The following is a 5,936-nucleotide window of genomic DNA, read 5'->3' as shown; positions in this document are numbered from 1 at the left end:
GGGTTGTTCAAGGATCAACTATGTTTATATGGTGAGTTTAATAGATTTTCTAAAGTTAAATTATCTTTGCATTTCTGACATAAACCCAAATTGACCATGATTTATTTATTTATACAGAGCTGAATTATGTTTGTTAATATTTTTGTTAGGATTTGTGCATCAATTTACATAAATGTCACTAGTAAAATCAATTTAACCTGTTGAATTTACTTGTTTATTTGTTCGGTAAATTTTCAATTACTAATTCAACTTATACATAGTTAAAAATTCAGATTTTTTATTTTTTCAGTCAATTTTGGTAAGTTATATTTTGCTAAGAAAATCTACATTTTTGTCTAATTCTCAGTTTATTAGCATAAAATTATTTCTAGTCTTACCTTTAGATCTCTAATATATTTTAGTTATATACTCTTTTTATTTCTCAAATTCTTTATTTGTACCTTTTCTTATTTTTCTTGATCAGTCTTACCAAAGATTTGTCTGTTTTTCAAATCTTTACAAAGAAATATCTATTGGTTTTATTCTATGTTGTATTTTTTTCTATTTCCTTATTTTTTGTGTTTATTTTTTCAAGTTTATTCTGATTTTCTTTTCTTACCTTAAATTGGATGCTTACTGGTTAATTGCTACTTTTATTTTTTTAATGTATCAGTTACTTAATCGGGTTCTTATAAGAAATTCAGAACACCAGTTTGTGAGGATAAAGCCCATTGGTGAGAGCGAACAGAGAGCGGAGGTAGCCCTGGAGCTGAGGAACAGCTTTGATTTTTGGCAGAATTTGTGAGTCCACAGCTTTCTGGTCAACCTTGCACTGTTCTGTAATCTCATATTTCTCTTTCTCTGTGTCGAAGATCTCACCCTCCTGGTGTCTGGGCTTACACAGCTTCTTCTTGAAGTAAGCATCAATGAGATGTTTGGGGATTTTCACAACACTGATATCAATTTTGGTGGAGGTGGCGATGACAAATTTCTGGTGTGTTCTACGAAGAGGAACTCGATTGAGGGACAGAGGTCCAGTCACAAGTAGCGAGCCACTGCCCAACTGCTTCAGGAAAACCACCCTCTGACCTCTGTGGCGCCCAGTGAGGATGATCAGAATGGTCCCAGGAGTGATGCTGGCCCGCAATCTCCTCACATGCTCACTGAAGGGTTTCTTACCTGGCTCAGCAGCTTTCGAGGCACATCTTCAATAGGATAATATCTAGGCATTTTGTGAGTTTAAGCACTCGCGTACCACCATTCTTGTCGCCACCAACTGGTTTTGTGACAGTAGCAAGAACTTTCTCGTTCTTTTTCTTTTCAATCCTGGATTTAGGGGCCGAATACTTCCTCTTGTACATGGCCTTTCGTGAATACATAGCCGACCGGGAGTATCTGCCAATTCCTCTGACGAGGACGGGGTTTTGGCTGCAGTGGCGCTTCCCCTTCTTAGGGGCCTTAACCTTGCTGCAGGCATCGGCTTTCTTCTTGACTTCAGGTTTCTTCTCCTTAGTATCCGGCTTCTCAGTCTTCTTTTCACCCACCGTCTTGCAAGATGGGAAAGAGCCTACCTTATTTTTAATATAAGCTTTAAGGATATGAATAATTTAAGCACTATTTTAGCTTTAATGCCTCAAACTGTATAGCTTCATTAGAATTTGTTTCTATTTTCTAATTTGTTACATTTTCATGACCTATGAAGTGTTATTTTGAATTGTATAGCTAATCCCCATTTATTTTTAAGCTATTATTTTGTATTGATTTCTAAGTTAATAGCACCATGGATGATGGTCAGAGAACACAGCCGAGTTGAAAAATGTCTTTAAAATTGTTGAACTTAGAATATGGTTAGTATATATAACTGTTCAGTGTTTAATTGAGAAGAATATATATTCTCTAATTATTGGGTGGAGCGTTCTAATAAGTACATTAGCTAAAAATTGTGTTATCCAAATCTTCTATAGTATTATTATTTTTAAAACCACACTGATCTAGTTATTCAGAGAGCTATGTTAAACTTCTCATAGTGGAGTTATCAGTTTTGCCTATAATTCTGTCAGTTTTTGCTTGATATATATAGATTGGGGCTATGTTATTAATAGCATACAGAAGTCTTGTTATTATCAGAAGTCATTTTTATTCCTAATAACACTTTTATAAAAAAATATATTAAATATGTTTATTGATTTCAGAGAGGAAGAGATAGGGAGAAACATCAATGATAAGAGAGAATCATCGATTGTCTCCCACAGGCTCCCCACCGGGGTCCGAGCCCACAACCTGGGCATGTGCCTTGACTGGAATCGAACCCGGGACCCTTCAGACCAAAGGCCAAAGCTCTATCCACTGAGGCAAACCGGCCAGAGCTAAAATATATATTTTTAATCGATTTCAGAGAGGAAGGGAGAGGGAGAGAGAGAAACATCAATGTTGAGAGAGAATCATTGATTGGCTGCCTCTTGCACACCCCACACTGGGGATCAAGCCCACAACCAGGCATATTCCCTGACGGTGAATTGAACCATGATCTCCTGGTTCATAGTTCAACACTCAACCACTGAGCCATACTGGACAGGCTCCTAATAACACTTTTTTAAAGAAAATATATTTTATTGATTTTTCACAGAGAGGAAGGGAGAGGGATAGAGAGCTAGAAACATCGATGAGAGAGAAACATCGATTTAGCTGCCCTCTGCACACCCCCTACTGGGGATGTGCCCGCAACCAAGGCACATGCCCCTGACCGGAATCAAACCTGGGACCCTTCAGTCCACAGGCCGATGCTGTATCCACTGAGGCAAACCGGTCAGGGCAACACTTTTTAACTAAAGGTCTATTTTGTTGTTATTAATAAAGGTACACCAGCTTTCTTCTGGTATTTGGTAATTGCATTTTTCTATCTTTTTATTTTAAATCTTTATGTATTTTAATGCTTTTTATATTTCCTCTAAACAGTATGTAGTTGGATTCCAAAAGCCAATCTATCAGTCTGTGATTTAACTAGAAATTTTAGTCCAAATTACCCATAGTATGGTCACTTACATATTTGGAATTACTTCTAACATTTCATGCTGTTTATCTCACTTATTTTCCTGATTCTGTTATATCCCTTCCTTACTTTTCTAGCTGTTTTTATATGTTTATTTTTAAAACTAGAGGCCTGGTGCATGAAATTCATGCACAGGTGCGGTCCCTAGGCCTGGCCGGCGATTGAAGCATGAGCATCTGGTGTGGAAGGACAGGTCCCAGCTGACCTCTGGGCCCCCAGGCCCCTGCACGTCCCCCTCTGCCTGAGTCACTGTGCCCAAGTCCCCACACGGAGATGTGGTGAGTGTGGCCAGACGCTGTGGGCCGGGACGCAGCGTGGGCCTCTGGGCAACGCAGTGGAGCTGCATGGAAGTCAGGCGGGCAGTGCGCTCCTGTGCGAACCCACGGGGAGCCCGACTAGCCCCTGTGGTCCCAGCGGTTGTGGCCCGGCTCACCCAGGAGAGGCCACGCAGGTGTGGGGTGGGCTCCTCATGGGTGCCTGGCACCTGAGTGCAGGGGCTTCCCCGGCACACTAGTGTCCCAGGGGAGGGTAGCAGGGGGAGTGAGAGTGAGTTCAGCAGACACCCCACATTCTCACTGCACCTCCATCCCCATCACCCCTGTCCTCAGGTAGCCAGCAAGAGGTCGCAGCGCTGATGCCCACCATGTTCTGCATCACCCCCTAGTAGTCAGCGCATGTCATAGCAAGCAGTCTAACTCCTGGTCTCCAGGTCGAGCTCCTATCCGATGGGACAATTTGAATATTAGGCTTTTATTATATAGGACTAGTGACCCGGTGCACAAAATTCATGCACATTAAAAGGGAATTAATTAGAGAAAATATTTTAATATTGTTATTTGCCCTTTCTCTATAATAGAAGTGTCAGGGATGAAAGAAAATTAGCAAAATGTATATGAAAATCTTCCTCATGTCAGAGTCTGGGGCGAGCCATGGGAACCAGAGTCAAGTCCCCGCCCATCCACATGCACCTTGAAATTGCGTGATACCCAGACCCGGCCAGCCCCACCCCCATTGGGCTAGATCCAGACCCAGTCGGCCCCACCCCCTTCAAGCCCTGCCAGGTGGGGAGTGCGGCCTCAGGTCACCTGGCCTGGCACCAGGGTGGGGGTCGAGGCCTGAGTTCTTCTGGCCCAGGCTGGGGCAAGGGACACGCCTTGAGGTCCCTGCCCTGGCCCAGCACCACACAGCCTCAAGTCCCTGCTGATTGCTCGTTAAGGCTCCTATGGGAACTCGGCCTTTGCTGTGAGCACAGCCATCTTGTGTTACAGCGTGATGGTCAATTTGCATATTCCCTCTTTATTAGATAGGATTCCTTTAAAAAAATTCTCACCTGAGAGTATGCTTTCATTGATTTTAGAGAGGAATGGAGTGAGAGAAAGATCAAAGTAAGAGAGAAATATCTATTGGTTACTTTCAGTACTTGCCAGGACCAAGTATGAGACCTGCAACCTGGGCATGTGCCCTGACCGAGAATTGAACCCAAAACTCAATTCCTTTTTTCCGTCTGCTATTTAGAAGTTAGATACTTTATTTCTCTTCTTATAGTGTCTGTCCTTAAATTTTAATCTGTATAAGAAACTTTAATCTCTTGAACAACACAATGATTTTAAACCCCTTTAACTGTAGTCATCCCTCCACCATTTTACATGGTTCATTTTCAATATTTTATTTCAATCTTATTTTATTTCCCAAACTGGACATTCCTATTAGTGCTGTTTTATGAAGACAATGACTATTTACATGTATTCATATTTACCATTTCTTTGCTGATCATGCCTTCTTGCGGCTTAGATTTTTGTTTTTTGCCCTCTTCTTCCTGAAGAATATCCTTTAAATTTTAACTTTCTTAAATGGGAGTTTATTTTTGGTAAATTCAGGGGTTTTTTTGATGGTCAGAGAGTGTCTTTATTCAAAAATAAAGGCAAAATAAAAGTTTAGCTAAATATAGAATTCTAGGTTAACAGTTAATTGTTCTTGGCCCCTTTGAAAATATTATACTAATGTCTTCAAGTTTCCATTATTGCTGTTTTAAAAAGTGTATTACTTTTTTATTACTCTCATAACAAATAACCACAACTTAGTGACTATTGCCTCACATTCTGTCGGTCAGAAGTCAGCTACGGGCCTCACGGGACTAAAATCAAAGTGTTAGCAGGCTTCATTCCTTTCTGGAAGCCTTTGAGTCGACTTCCTTGCTCACTCAGGTACAGGCAGAATTCAATTCCATGCAGTTAAAGGACAGATACCAGTTTCCTTGTGGTCTGTCAGCTGGGGTTACCCTTCCCTGCTAGAAGCTTCTTTCTGGTCCTTGCACATAACTCCCTACATCTCAGAACCAGCACAGGGCATCAAATCCTCTCTTGCTGCTATCTCTTTGACACAGCTAGGAAAGATTCTCTACTCTTGAAGATATATGTGATTAAATTGGGTCGATCTGAATAATCTGGCTAATCTTCTCATCTGAAGGGTAACCTTAATCACATGTGCAAAATTCCTTTTGCCATGTAAGGTAACACATTCAGATTCAGATAACAGTGTGGATATCTTTGCAATGGGCAGGGGGAGGACATTATTCTGCCTACCACAGACATATGCTGTCAATCTAATTGTCATTCCTTTGTAGATGATTTGGCTGTTCTCTCTGGCTGCTTTTAAGATCACTTCTTTGGTGGTGTACAGTTTCACTATGTTTCTTGGTATGGATTTTCTTTTGTCCTTATCCTTGTGGATATTGCCTCTCCTCCATTCTCTTTTGAAATCCGTATTAAACATATGCTGGTTATTTCAAAGCTGTCCTGTCACCACCCTCAGCTTTGTGCCGTAGGCCAAATCCACAGCCATATGAATACCTCAGCCTCATGTTCAAGCCCTATCTCTGTAAACAGTCACCCTGAGGCCATTCTTTTTT

The 5,936-nt window shown here is 41.1% G+C and overlaps 1 pseudogene; it reads right to left on the bottom strand.

Moving 5' to 3' along the window:
• Window positions 1–646: 646 nt before the first annotated feature.
• LOC102764496 overlaps window positions 647–5,936 on the bottom strand; it is a 5,896-nt pseudogene continuing 606 nt past the window's right edge.

The sequence above is a fragment of the Myotis davidii genome, unplaced genomic scaffold, assembly GCF_000327345.1.
Source record: "Myotis davidii unplaced genomic scaffold, ASM32734v1 scaffold292, whole genome shotgun sequence".
Taxonomy (NCBI): domain Eukaryota; kingdom Metazoa; phylum Chordata; class Mammalia; order Chiroptera; family Vespertilionidae; genus Myotis; species Myotis davidii.
The sequence above is the reverse complement of the archived record's forward strand: the minus strand, read 5'-3'. Positions and strand labels throughout refer to the sequence as shown.